The following is a 16,110-nucleotide window of genomic DNA, read 5'->3' on the forward strand; positions in this document are numbered from 1 at the left end:
ACTGCATTTCAGTTGGGGTTAGGGGTGTGCAGAATGGAGCAAGTGGGCAATAAAAGAAAGTGGGTATGGAAGGGGGTGTTGAAGAGGGGAGGCTGGTGACTGGTAGAGAGAGGCAGCAGCCGCATGGTGCAGAAGTGTGGCACAGGAGAACTCACTCTGGACGTTGGCAGGAGGAGATGTGCTTAACACACAATGATGTGGAGGAGGGAATTGTGAGAGGAAAAGAGAACACTGGAAGAGGGAGGTATAACAGAAGAAGATGGAGGCTGTGGAAAAGAGTGTGGGATTGAAGAATGTGTTATAAGAACAAGCCCCATCAATGCAATTCAGAGACTCTAGTGCTGTGGGGAAGGATCTGGATGGCACAGGTTGTGAATCACCCATTGAAATTGAGCACAATGTGTTCAGCCATTGGCCAGTCAAATCTGCTCTTGGACATAGTTTGGCTACTCTACTGAGGCTCCCACACCATCTGAGCTGCAGTGCTGGCACAATGTAGTCATCCAGGACAGTGTTGACTATCATGTGTATATATCTGTATATGGGTGTCTGTAGCTCTGAAAGGATTGATGTAAAACCTAGAAAATTTCTCAGCTTCATTTTTGTGCCTATACAAGGGATATCATAATTAATGGCTTAAATGCACACAGTTGAAATTACATGACAGTAGAAGGAGAAATGTCTCAGTAAACATTGGGTCAAAAATGCATATCTCAATAGCTACGAGCAGTTTCTCATCTTCGATAATGTGAAACAAATCTCTTCTACTGCAAGTTCTTTGCTTTCTGTATTTTTGTAAGTGGTAGTATGGACCAAAATAAGAAAAAAATGTCCGGCAAACATGAGCTCTAAAACACATACCTTAAGAGTTATGAGCACTTGAGCATTAGAAGAGTTGTGTTTTAAAGTAGGAAAGATGAACAAGTGCTCGCTGTTCTTAAGGAATGCATTTTGGATCACATGTTTAATGGACTGTTTTTCTTGTTTTGGTCCATACTACCAGTTCCCAAAATGTGGAAATCGAAAAACTTGCAGTAAAAGAGTTTTGTTTGACAGTATCGAAGATGAAAAATTGCTCATAGCTCTTAAATTATACACTTTTGAACCTATGTTTATCGACACCTTTTTGTTTCTAGTATCATGTACATTCAACTGAATTTGTTTATGCCATTAATTATGATACACCTTGTGTATGATTCCATGTTTTAATGACTTGGTGAGCTACTACCATCAGTGCTTACATTATTTAGATTCCATCAAGGATTTTCCTTCCATATTTACGTAATATAGTTGTTTTTCACATACTTGTAGGGTATTGTACCTATGATGTGCTTCCATGAATATATAATAAATAATTTTCCCACAATTTTCATCTAGTCTTCACTTTCTTAAGGAAGAAACTATGAACAAGTTAGCACATCAATGTATTTTACACTTAACTCATTGGAATGGAGGGAAAAAATCAGTGTGTCCTTTTCAAAGGAATAATAGTGGCATTTTCCTTAAGTAACCTGTGGAAATTACAGCAATTCTAAATCTGGATGGCTGGATGGAGAGTTCAGCCACCACTCTCTCATATTCCCCATGGAGTCCTTTGCAACTTGTGTCTGTACAGGTATGAGCAGTCCATAGTGGCTCACCTTCATGCATTCTTTTTTTTAAAAAAAAAAAAAAAAAAAAAATTGTGACTCAAGCCCTTATGGCCTGTCATTTATTTTATATGTGACATGTAAGTACTGTCTCTGTCTTGTGTTGTTAGTTAGTACTTACACTTTTATGTAAAAAAATTCTTTTCCCATAAATATGTAATTATGTTATAGGCCACTTTAAACACTCAAATTCTGATGAAATCACTCTTAAAAGTGTTGAAACCTGGTTAATAAGACTAATAATTGTGATTGAGTGCTAATTTGTTTTAATATTACCTTCCCATATGAAATACCATTGTCTTTTACTGCACCACCTCATGTTGTGATGATTGAGTGTGAGACAGAGTAGTGGCAGAGTGACTAATAGAAACTTGCATTAATTGAAGCCAGTGATTTGCAGACATGAAAGGCATATGGCACAGATATCATTAGTTCTGAAACTGCCATTGAAGACAACTGCATTATGCTGAGCAGGATGTAGTTCATTTTATGTCTGGCCACAGTTTATCAGTCACATTCTGTATGTATTGATAAGTCCCATGCAGAACACTGAAAAGTGGTTCTAGAGGAGTTGGTATCTCATGTGGCTGCTGTCACAGATGCTTCTATGTTAGATAGGGCAGCAAATGTCACTGGCAGGGCTTGAACTGAAATGGCTAGCACATGTATGGGGCAGATGTTAGATATAGGTTTTCGGTAGGCATATGACCCCTCAAGCAGAGGAACGGGGGTAGCATTATCATATGAACTAAAAATGATGTGACATAGATAGGGTGCATGGCAGAATAACACAGTGGGAAATGTGGGCAAATAGTCCTCATTTTAGGGCATGACAAGAAGTGAAGAATGTTGTTTAGTTACTCCAGTTCTGGATAGAATTATATGATGAACGATGCACTCCCTTTTGTATGATCAGCTAGTGTGTGAGGAGTGTTGGCTGTATGTAGGAGAAAGAGGTGCAGGATATTAGTTTCTTGATGACATACACTAGGTAATGTTGGTTTGTAACTTCAGGAAGACCTACAGTTCACTATATCCTTTCCTTTCTGAGCTATGTGAAAAAAGATTTTTGGCAATGAATTGGTTACAGATATTAAAAATGAGGCATTGTCATAATCTGTGTGGAACCAACTAAAAGCTAAGATTGAAACATGTTTCGAACTGCCATCTGGTCATTCAGGTTTCTCTGTTTCACTATTTTTCATCAAGATACTCGCCCCAGTCAGTTTATAGAGCCAGATGAGAACAGTGGGTTTTTCAATCAGACCAGTCAGTCTGTAGAGCCAGATGAGAACAGTGGGTTTTTCAATCAGCTTTCTGAAGAAAGAATTGTTCAAAGGCTCAGCTGTCTGTCAGCTTTTCATTTGTGCTGCTACTCTGTTCTTATTATATTTAATGAGTAGTTACAATTTATCCTTATAAGATAATGTACCTGATGTAAATAATGTGCTTGAGTAGCAGAAGTGAGCACTAAGAACGTTATGTGACATAGGTATTCACACACCCTGCAGATGTCACTTGAGGATCATGGAGTTGTTTCATTCACTTCCACTTCATTTGATCATTAAAGAACTTTGTTGTTTATAATATAAATCAAGTTTCAGCTACAATATGATTTACATAGTCATGATATAAGACATAAGACTGAACCTCATATAGACTATGCCTCTTAATGTAAGGTTCAGACTAGAGCTACATACTCTCATGCAAATGGATGCAAATTGCTCCCACATGACAAAAAAGTGATATCAAGACTCAAAGTAAATTCAAAATAAAGTTAAAAAGTTAGCTTATTGACCATTGCTTTCACAAATTATCTGTTAACCTATATTCAAGAATGAAAATTCCTTTAATTTGCATGACAAGTAACAGTAAACATTGTAAAGCCTCATTGCCAATAATAGTCCATTATAGACCATCCTTCTCTGTTACCAATGTAGCTAACTATTTTTATTTAAAAATACCACTGTAACCAAGTAAATATCAAGCCAATAACAGAAGATAAACAGCAGCTGTTTAGTATAACTAAAAGATTAGTGATTTCTTTGAAAATAGTATTCCTTCTAATTTACTATTTATTTACTAGCTACCTGTCCATTGGATCATGTGTTGTACCACCCGGTCACAGTATTATAGCACTTCTCCTCCTATGGTCCTTATCAGAAACATGCTGTGAAATTACAGTAAACAAGAATGGTAGTGACTAAGGGAAACCCATTACAATGTAAGGAAAACCCATCACAATGTCACTGCATTCAGGGCAATTGTGCATATTCTGACAAGTAGCTCTGCATGTCCTCCTGAAATATTGTCAGTAGTTCAGGTAAGTGGTCCATAATCTTGAATATCCATGGGAGTGGAAAACAGAAGAAGATCTCATGGAAGTGGAGATGAAAAAGAGCTTATATTCAATTTTACTGGGGAGAGAAAAAGCAGAATAGGGTAATATTACCTCTACAGGAAACTATCTTCTGAATGAAAGAAATCATAGCAAAGTCAGAAAGAATAGCAATACACATTTTGAAAGACTGTAAGGAAATAGATGAAACCAAGGAAAAAATTTAAAGTCCTAAAAAATTAAGGCATTCCGGGAAAGGAGTTTCCCTAAGTGACTTTGATAAAGCACTAAAGCACTGTCAACCTTCCCCATCCCAATTTCCTGGACACTTGCTAGTCAGTGTTTGGGACACCTCCCTATCTACCAACAGCCCCATGCCCTTGGTCTTGCCACTGTAATGGCAAAGTCTTACAAATTACAAACCCATCTTTATACAACTGATGAACTGTATCCTTACATTTAACTTTGAGGAAGATTCAAAAATGTATCCACAGAATAGCTTCTAGCATCTGTATAGCACAGACAAGTGCCAGCATGTTTATTAGTCAGTTTGAGGAACTGTTCCTAGCCAGTCAAGATACTAAACCCCTTGTGGGTTCAGGGCCACTGAAGACTCCTTCATGATCTGGACTCAAGGCTAAATCCCTCTATATTCATTCTTACACAGTTTCAAAATCTTCTCTCCTATCTACATCTACATGTACATACACTACTGGCCATTAAAATTGCTACATGACAAAGATGACATGCTACAGATGCAAAATTTAACCAACAGGAAGAAGATGCTGTGGTATGCAAATGATTAGCTTTTCAGAACATTCACACAAGGTTGGCCCCTGTGGCAACACCTACAACATGCTGACATGAGGAAAGTTTCAACTGATTTCTCATACACAAACAGCAGTTGACTGGCATTGCCTGGTGAAATGTTGTTGTGATGCCAGGAGTAAGGAGGAGAAATGCATACCATCACGTTTCTGACTTTGATATAGGTCGGATTGTAGCCTATCGTGATTGCAGTTTATCATATTGCGACATTGCTGCTCGTATTGGTCGAGATCCAATGACTGTTAGCAGAATATGGAATTGGTGGGTTCAGGAGGGTAATATGGAACACCGTGCTGGATTCCAATGGCCTCAAATCACTAGCAGTTGAGATGACAGGCATCTTATTTGCATGGCTGTAACGGATCGTGCAGCCACGTCTCGATCCCTGAGTCAACAGATGGGGACATTTGCAAGACAACAACCATCTGCACGAAGAGTTCGACGACATTTGTAGCAGCATTGGCTATCAGCTCGGAGACCATGGCTGCAGTTACCCTTGATGCTGCATCACAGACAGGAGCAATGGTGTACTCAACAACAAACGTGGGTGCACAAATGGCAAAAAGTCATTTTTTCATATGACTCCAGTTTCTGTGTACAGCATCATGGTGGTTGCATCTGTGTCTGGCACATTGGAAGCGTGTATTCATCGTCACCATGCTGGAGTATTGTCCGGTGTGATGGTATGGGGTGCCATTGGTTACACATCTCGGTCACCTCTTGTTCGCATTGACGGTACTTTGAACAGTGGACAGGATAATGCACGACCACATGTTGCAGGTCCTGTATGGGCATTTCTGGATACAGAAAATGTTCGACTGCTATCCTGGCCAGCACATTCTCCAGATCTCTCACCAATTGAAAACGTCTGGTCAATGGTGGCCGAGCAACTAGATTGTCACAATATGCCAGTCACTACTCTTGATGAACTGTGGTATTGTGTTGAAGCAGCATGGGCAGCTGTACCTGTACATCCCATCCGAGCTCTGTTTCACTCAATGCCCAGGGGTATCGAGGCCATTATTACGGCCAGAGGTGGTTGTTTGGGGTACTGATTTCTCAGGATCTATGCACCCAAATTGCATGAAAATGTAATCACATGTCAGTTCTAGTATAATATATTTGTCCTATGAATACCTATTTATCATCTGCGTTTCTTCTTGGTGTAGCAATTTTAATGCCCAGTAGTGTAGATACTCCACCAGTCGCTACATGCTGCACAGCAAAAAATATCTTGTAACAGTACCAATCATTGCCTTTACTTTTCCACTTGCACACAGAGTACGAGAAAAATGACTGTCCATATGCCTCTATATAAGGCCTAATTTCTAGTGTATGAACTTCATCACCCTAATGTGAAATATATGATGGTGACAGTAGGTTCATCCTGCAGTCAGCTTCAAATACCTGTTCTCTGAATTTCCTGAATCATGTTCCATGAAAAGAATATTGCCTCCCCTCCAGAGATACCCATTTGAGTTCCTGAAGAATCTCTGTAACACTTATGTGTTGTTTGAATCTTACAATAACAGATCCAGTAGCACACCTCTGAATTGATTAGATGTCCTCCTTTATTTCAACCTGGTGCAGATCTCAAACACTTGAGCAGTACTCATGAATAGGACACACTACTATCCTACATATAGTCTCCTTTACAGATAAACCACACTTCCCTGAAACTGCCCCAGTAAACTAAAGTTGACCATTTACCTTACCTGACACAGTCCTCACATTCTTGTTCCCTTTCATATTACTGTGCAGTGCTACACCCAAATATTTAAATGACATGACTGTGTCAAACAGGACACTAATAATACTGTATCTGAACAGTAAGGGTTTGTTTTTCATACTCATCTGCACTGACTTTCACTTCTCTACATTTACAGTCAGTTGGCATTCATCACACCAACTAGATCTTGTATCATCCTACAGTCACTCATCTTTGACACTTTCCCTAACACCATCAATTGTTCCCATCTTCTCTCTGTCCAATAATCTATGTTTACAGAAAATCATAGCACTTCTATTGCACTTCCCTGTGGCACTCCTGATGATATCCTCATCTCAGATGATCACTCGCCATTGAGGTCAGTGTACTACATTCTATTACTTACAGATTCTTGGAGCCCCTCACACATCTGGGAACTTATTTTGTATGCTGGTACCTTTGCTAATAGCCTGCAGTGGGGTGACGTGTCCAATGCATTTCAGAAATCTATGAATATAGAATCTGCCTGTCGCTCTTCATCCATGGTTCACAGTATACCAAGTGAGAAAGAGCAAGCTGAATTTCTAAAGCTATGCTGATTGTGGACATAAGCTTTTCTGTCTTGAGGAAATCTATTATGTTCGAACTCAGAATATGTTCTAGAATTCTGCAGCAAACAAATGTTGAGGATAATGGTCTGCAATTTTGTGGAAGTGTTCTTTTACCCTTATATACAGGTGTCACTTGTGCTTTTTCTAGTCACTTGGGACTTGGTACATGGTGAGGGGAGCATGATAAAATCAAGCTAAGTGAGGGACCAATGCAATAGAATACGCTTTGTAAGCGGCTCTCCCCATCAGAGGGTTGAGTCCTCCCTTGGGCATGGGTGTGCATGTGTCGTCCTTATCATAAGCTAGTTTAAGGAAGTCAGCAGTTTGGTCCCATAAGACCTTACCACAAATTTCCAATTTTTTAATCTTTGTAAAACCAAATAGGACCAAATAGGATTCCATCTCGAGGTGGCAACTTATTTGTTTTCAACTATTTCAGTTGTTTGTCTACATCAGGGATGACTACTATGTTATCCATACTGTACTCTGTGTGATGGTTAAATGAAAGTATGTTTAGTCTACTTAATGAACAATTCCTTAAATACAGAATTTAAAGCTTTGGCTTTCATTTTGCTATATTCAACTGCCACACTAGACCTGTCAATGAGTCACTGGATGGAAGGCTTATACCCACTTAGCAGTTTTCCATAGAACTAGAATTTTTTTGGGTTTCCAGCCAGATCTTTTGATAAGATATGACATTGGTAGCTGTTGTATACATAGATGCCTGTATATCTTTTCACAGGTGCATGATTCTCTACAAACTTTTCCTCTCATCATTTGTGCATTCTCTTTTCAGTGAAGAGTCCAACAGCCTTTTCTTCCTCAGCATTTTCCAAATTCTGTTGTTAAATGATAGTGGGTCTTTTTCATCCTTAATCCACTTAACTAGGCACAGTCTTGTCCAGGGCATAATTTACAATCCACAAACTTGTCCAGAGCATGATTTACCATCTGTATATTTGTCCAGAGCATGATTTGCAATCTGTTTAAACTCTGCTCACAATTCCTCTATGTCCATCATATTGGAACTAAGTGCTTGCAGTTCATTGTCTAAATGAGATGCTAACAAATGCTTATTTGATCTTTCTAGCAAAAACTCTCTCCTAGCCTTCTTGACCAATTTATCAACTTTCATAACCATAACTGGTATGGTAACATCACGATCACTAATTCCCTTCTGTATATCAACACCATTGAAAACATCTGACCAGTCTGTAGCTATAAGGTCTAAGATATTTCTTTTGTGTGTGGGGTGCCAAACTAGCTGCAAAAGGCAGTTGTTAGAAAACGTGTTCAAAAGTACTTTGAAAGACTCTTTCTTTATGCCCAGCAATGAATCCATGGTTGTCTACATCTGTACTCAGTAGTTTAAAGGTGCTCCCAACTAGTATCACAGGATCTGGATATCTACGTCCTACAATCCTTAGAAATTCTTTGAATGTTTCTAGAACTGTCACAGTGGAATCAAATGCCCAGAAAAAACATCCAGAAGTTAACTTACTCTCTCCTATACCTGTTATACACAACTAGATAACTTCAGTGTCACATTCAGTTTCAACTCCAATAGAAACAATATTTTGGTCTACTGCAATGACCCCCCCCCCCCCCCCCCCCCAAATATATGGTGTCTAATCTACCTTTCTGGTAAGTGGTCTATCACTCGTTAAATATCTCAGAGCTTCCTGCTTTTGTGTCTAGCCAGTTCTTGGTCCAGATAATAATTTGACAATGAGAACTTTCCTGGAGGGCAGTAAAAATTCAGTATCTTTGTTTTGAGGACTTTGTCAGTTTACTAATAAAATTTTGACAGTCAAAGTGTCTTTACTCTGAAAGTGGTTTGTTATCACTGTCTGAAAATTAAATTACTGCTTAGCCTAAAATAAACCCTTGTGCACTTCCCGAGTAGTCCTCTACCTGTGTGGCCATTTTGTTCATTTAGTGCATCCTTGACCTATCAAGGGAATTTCTACAAATCCCCACCCAATAACACAGGTCTATAAATCTGCAGGCATATTTATCACAGAGTTGACAAGGCCTTTGGCTGAGACCATCCACTCAGTTTCAAACCAGAGGGTCCTGATGGGCCCTGGGAACAATGCTGTGAATTGCAAGCACTGCTTGCAACCTGTGTGTGAGGGCAGCTGTCTTCATCAACTCCTCCAGCTGCCTGTAGGAATTGAGGATAGCCTCAGAGGCTATGTGACAGTTATCATTGGTGCCAGTGTGAGCCACAATGTGCAGATGATTGCACCCTGCATGCTCGATAGCTGCACATTCTGAGTGAGGCTGTCTAGAAGATATACTAAGTGCACATTGGCTTTCTTTCCAGCAGTGAATGCAATCTTCCTCAGGGGCTCCGTAACACACCTAATGATGGAGTTCCTGATTATTAGCAAGCCCTTGCATGTGCCTGCTCAGTCCCTGCTGAAGAACTGACCGCATGTTCACTCACATGAAAAGTAGGTGCCCAGCCTCCACATTGCCCTCTGTCACTAGAGACATGAATGCTTTGCATCACACCACAAACAGTGCAGTGAGGGCAGACCCACTGCATTCAGTAGGAGGTGCCTCAACAGCAGGGCTCATGACCAAAACAAGTGACACCTGAGGTGTCCCATGTAATATGCCAGAAACTCCACCACCACTATACAAAAAGCAAGCAGCCTGAAGATGGCTGTTTATAGCACATTCAACTGTTTGTGAACTGAGGCTAGCTCTTCCTGCTTGGCCAGCTTCTCCTGCTATTGCTCACAGAATACATATTTTCTACCCTTCTTGGCAAGACTAACTGAAAAAGTAAAATATGAAAGCTCACAGATACCTAGACACTCAACTTGCTAACCTCCTGACTTGTCAGCAATGGATGCTGATATCTTCATGAACTGTGTAGCTACCTGTTGTTTCCTGCCCACACATCTATGTGCACACATTGCCAAGGTGATTGCAAATCAGGCCAAGCAGAGATCTTTTGTGGTGGAATGGACTGGTTTTCTTCACATGCATGACACTGTGATTTCATACCCTGCCAAGTACAGTGTTGACATGCAAACTGTTTCATATGAACAGTCCGCCAGTGTCCTTAGTGAAGTAAGAGCAACACTTATTTTCCGAGGCTTTAGGGATGAACAAATGTGACTGTCTAATGTCATTTTGAATAAGAATCACATCTTGCTGTATAGTGGGGCTATGCCGATGTGCAAAGTATCAGCACATTACAGAGTTCTTTATGCTGTGCAATGAGTGGGGCCAAGATGTGCAAATGTATTGTAGCAAAATGTTCAAATCTGAATCAGCTTCCCTGGTCTGTGTAATTTTCCTATAGTTCACAGGAAAGGAATGAAGTAATTCAGAATCCTGAGCATCGATGTGATGTCAAGATGCAGCAGAAGCATCAAGGTCTGTATCAGGGCCAATCAGAGGATATGAAAGCACATCTGCATTACCATGTTTAGCCGTCGGATGATACACAATCTCGTATTGGTACTGAGACAACAAGAAAGCCCATCATGGCAATTTTTGGGCAGATCACACAGGAACCGGCTTCATCAGATGAAACAAGGACTACAATAGCTTGTGATCCACTACTAAGTACAATTTTCTGCCATATAAATAGTGGTGGAATTTGGTGACAACATGCAAAATAGCCAGTACCTCTTTCTCTGTTTGTGAATAGTTACACTGAGCTTTGTACAACACCTTTGATGCAAAAACAATAGGCCTGTCTTTATAACCAATTCTTGTGAAAGCACTGCGTTGATTCTGTAAGAAGAAGTGTATCTTGCAACACAAACTGGTTTCTCAGGATCAAGTGAACCAAGTATCAATCACTGAGTAATGCACCTTTAGTTTTTGAAAAGGTTCTTGGCACTCAGCTGTCCAAACAATGGGGACATTTTTTGTGACACAAGTGATGCAATGGAGCTGTGATTTGTATAGTAGGAACTGCAATAGTTCTTTTTCCCTGAAACCTACTACAATTCTGTGACATTGCAAGGAACTGGCAAATCTCGTATGTCTAACAAATGTAATTGAAGAGAATGTACAACTGGACTGCTTATGACATGACAAAGGTGTTTAATTCTCATTTAAAAAAATTACATTTGTCCAGTTGACACTTTAGTCCAGCATCAGATAACACACAAAACAAATCATGCAAATTTGCAATGTATTTTTTAGGTGTATTACCTGCTACGGCAATATTGCCCAAATAGTTTGAACAGTATGGCACTTGAGTACTCAGCTTTTCCAAATACTGTTGGAAAATGGCAGGTGTGGAAGCACTGCCAAAAGGCGAGCACAAATATTTAAACAAGCCTAAATGAATGTTCATAACCCACACTTTTTTGAGATTCTTCATCTAGTGGTATTTGAAGATATGCGTCACTCAAATCAAGTTATGAAAAGTAACGACCAGTGCCTAATCTGTCATGAATCCTCTGGGCATTGCAATGGATAAGTATGAATCACAGTTTGGAGGTTGACTGTAGACATAAAGTCAATACAGAGGTGAATTCGACATGAAGGTTTGGGCAACAAAACCAGTGGACGTGCCCAGTTGAAGATTCTATGAATAATACAGCAGTGACTTATGAACTGTATTGTTTCACTTGTATTAGTAGTTGTATACACTGAAGAGACTTCTTATTTGACTATCACCAACTGCTTATGACATACCATTGTAAATTCACAAAGTTAGGTATTGTCATTTATCTTATTCTAATAAAAATTCATTAATATGATTTGCTTGAATTGTGGTCTAGCAATCTGAGAAAGCAGGTTTCCTAGACACCCCATTTTCAATGAGTAGGCAGGACATAACACTACCCGTTCAGAAGAAAGGACAACTGAGCTGCAGACTTCCTGGATTTACCCTTACAAAACATGATATTAGACCTCTTGAATACAAAAAACTTGCACAGAATATAAGTAGTATATACTAGCAAGAAATCACAGGAGAAGCCAAATACTTAACTTACTGCCATGGAGATGTGTCACAGGTGACAGTTGGAGCCAGCCTAAGTAGCTAACTATGCTGAATCAAGTAATCTTTGTTTTCAGAACAAACAAAAGAGCAACTACTGCACTACTAACCCCCGACAAAACATGAGAATAAATCTATTAAATACAAAAACACACAAGAAATTTAAGCAATATATACTGTAAAGAAAACACAGGTAAAACTAAATACTTCCTTTTTGTGTTCTCCTCAACCCACTGTGTTATCTACCTGGATGCTGACCTCCAATTCTCTAACTGATTGATAAATGCCTTGTTCATGTCAAGCCCACAAATCATCAGTATTACCTTTACATTGACAGCTGCTGCTTCTTCCACATTAAAAGGCATCTCCCATGTTCTTTGGACACTTATTCATGGAGCATCTGCAGTGTATCAAAGATCTTACTGAGATCTTCGCTGACAAGCACTATCATCCAAACTTATTACACAAACTGATATCCCATCCCATATCCATGCACACCCCTAATCCTCCAACTGCTCATATGAACAAGCTACATAGGAGCACATACCCACATTACCTAATATCTTACCACACTGGAACAACTTATGCAGATTCTTTGCCATGGTTTCCACTACCTATAATTGTGCTGCAGCTGTCCTCATTTCTTCTAAAATGGTGGTTTGCAACCCAACCAATTTACAAAATATCCTGTCCCATTCTTATGCCATCCATTATCCAGAAAACTTTCCACTTGGGTAATATTCCTCCACTGTTGAATACCTAGTTTCAAGACCTGTCGTACGCACTCACCCAGCACATTCTACTCCAGTCCTGTCATAGGCATAGCATATTCCACCAGAGGCACAGTAACCTATTAAAGCAACCATGTTGTAACTATTGCATTGTCTTTTGTGCGGCCATGATCACAAGAAAAGACACCCATCAAAATGAATGATCATTGCCAAATTGTGGTCTACGTTACAGTTGACCACTGAGTTACAGAAAATGCTCTTTGAGCTCAATGTACTTGGCTTAAATGGCTGCTTCACAACCTACACCAACTGGATGATACACCAACTGGATGATGCTGCCAGCCTCTCACTCCTCCAATAACAACTTCCTTGATCAGCCTTACACTCACTCATTCTTAGGTCCCACAATCCTCAAGACTTCCATCTCTGCTAGCCTCTTCCTGCACTCTCCTACTCCAATCGTCCCCAAATACCCCCCCCCCCCTCCCCCCAACCTTCTACCAACACACAAAGCTAATTCCATCACTTCATCATATATCAGCTTCCAGGTCACAAACTTTTTAAAGCCAAGCGCAAGTCTTAGCCAGGTGGTAGAGGATATAGGTTCCTTGTGCAAGGGATTCACAAAGCAGGATCATGTGATGGTAGTGGGTGGAGTGGGAAACAGTATTGATAGGGATCAGGGCTACAGAATTGAATGTGACCTGGTGAAAATAGCTTTGGCAACGACTCATACCAATGTTTGCTGATGCCTGCTTTCGTGCGGAATGATCAGCCCCAGTTGAACCGCTCTGTCAGGAGGGTAAATATGGAGTTGGATAAGTTGCATAGGGCGGCCACTCTGTCAGACATTGGATTGGTTCCTGTAGAGGCTATTGATAGGGGGGATTTCACAAGGCATGGCCTACATCTCAATAGGAAAGGGAAGGATAAACTGGCAGTGTTGTTAGCGAAAACTATAAGGGAGGGGACACTGGTACTCATGAATGTACCTCTTTTTTAGACTAAAATCAGTGTCCAATGAGAAGTTCAGGCAGGCAGGTGCTAAAGAGGACCAAAACTCACAAAATTCTCACAACACGAAAGTGAATAATAATGTTACTATATTTAACCAAAATATTGGTGAATTAAAGAAAAAAAGTAGACTCTCACAGAAGTAAAGTAAAAAATAATGTTACCAGTTTTCACCAAAATATTCAGGGATTGAAGAATAAAGTAGATGAGCTCTTGGTTTGTTTAGATGACACTGAATCTGATAATAAAGATATACTATGCCTGTCTCAGCATCAAATTGTGTCTGATATGGAAAAGGTAAATATTAGTGGTTATAAACTAGCTGCACATGTGAGTAGAGAGAATAAGTTGGGAGGAGGAGTTGCCACATATGTCAAAAGTTATCACTGTGTAGAAAGCTTAGATACAAAAAAGTTTTGTCTAGAGTAACATATAGAAGCATGGGCCTGCCAACTTAAACTGAAGGGGGGCTCTTTTATAATTGTAACAGTATATAGGTCCCCTTCAGGAAACTTTAATTTATTCCTGGAAAACTTGGATGCGGGAAAGCAAATTATTATTTGTGGGGACTTCAGTGTTGATTCACTGAGTGTGTGTAATAGGAAGAATGGCCTGGAAGTCTTGCTCGGTTCTTTCAATTTGACATCTGTCATTAATTTTCCTACTCAGTTAGTAAAGAACAGCAGCGCATTGATAGATAACACTTTTATAGACCAAGATAGGTTTAAAAACATAAATTCTTGTCCTGTTGAGAATGGGCTTTCTGATCATGATGCTCAGCTAGATACAGTATATGACATAGTTCCATTCAGTAATTCAAAACTACCCCCCCAAAGTTGTGCATTCAATTAATGCCTCAACAATTAGAAATTTCAGAGAAAATATTCAGCACTTAGACTGGGATGAGGTGTACAAGGAACCTGATGCTAATTTAAAATATAACTTATTTCATGATACACTTGTAAGATAATTTGAAAATTGTTTCCCCAAGAAAGTAATTAAATCTAATTATAAGAAACAATGCAGAAAATCTTGGCTTACTAAAGGAATAGAAATATCTTGTAACCACAAAAGGGAACTGTATCTAACAATAAGATAGAGTAATGACCCAGAAACAGCCAAATATTATAAAAAGTATTGAGCTACATTAAGAAAGGTTATTAAAAAGTCCAGAAGCTTGTGCATCATGTCTGAGATTAATACCTCTGATAACAAAATCAAAAAAATTAGGAATATTATTACAAGGGAGACAGGACAACCAAGAGTGCAGGATGACGGCATCACCATCAAAGTGAATAGAAACTTGATAAACAACAAGCCAGAAATCGTAAACATTTTGAATAATCATTTTTTAAATGTTGTATAGAAAATAAGGTCTAAATGTTCATTAGAAGAAGCAAGCCAGTTAATGGAAGAGGCCTTACTCACACCATTTGATACAATTGAAATTCTACCCGCCTCTCCATCTGAAATTAGGAAGTTAATAAACTCTCTCAAGAATAAAAACTCACATGGGATTGATGGCATTTCCAGCAGGATAATAAAAGCTTGTTCCCAAGAAAAAAGTGGGAATCTTAGCCACATATGTAATAGCTCTCTGAAGCAGGGTAAATTCCCAGGTAGACTGAAGTATTCCATTGATATACCACTGCATAAAAAAGGGGATACATCTGATGTCAATAACTACTGCCCAATCTCTCTTCTGACTGCCTTATCCAAAATTCTTGAAAAGTAATATATTTTAGAGTAGCTTTACACCTTTGTAAAAATTAAGTTTTAAGAAAATGTCAGTTTGGTTCCCAGAATGGTTTTTCAACTAAAATGCTATATATACTTTCACTAATGAAATATTAAATGCTCTGAGTAACCAGAAGTCACCCATTGGGACTTTTTGTGATCTATCAAAGGCTTTTGATTGTGTAAATCATGGAATACTTCTAGATAAGCTCAAGTACTGTGGTATGAATGGGACAGTTCTAAAATGGTTTAAATCATACCTAACTGGAAAAGTGCAGAAGGTTGAAATTAACAGTTCACATAATATGCAAAAAACGGGTTATTTCTCAAACTGGGGAACAATCAAGAATGGGCTCCCACAAGGTTCAGTCTTGGGTCCTCTGCTGTTCTTAATATACATTAATGACTTGCCATTCTATATTCATGAAGATGCAAAGCTGGTACTTTTTGCCAATGATACAAGTATAGCTATCACACCCGACAGACAAGAATTAACTGGTGAAATTGTAA

The 16,110-nt window shown here is 39.2% G+C and overlaps 1 protein-coding gene across 2 annotated transcripts in view; it reads left to right on the top strand.

Moving 5' to 3' along the window:
* The window catches only part of LOC126268028 (integrin alpha-PS5-like), a 554,707-nt gene that overhangs the window by 426,112 nt on the left and 112,485 nt on the right, over window positions 1-16,110 (top strand). The window lies entirely within an intron of this gene.

This window comes from Schistocerca gregaria, chromosome 4, assembly GCF_023897955.1.
Source record: "Schistocerca gregaria isolate iqSchGreg1 chromosome 4, iqSchGreg1.2, whole genome shotgun sequence".
Taxonomy (NCBI): Eukaryota; Metazoa; Arthropoda; class Insecta; order Orthoptera; family Acrididae; genus Schistocerca; species Schistocerca gregaria.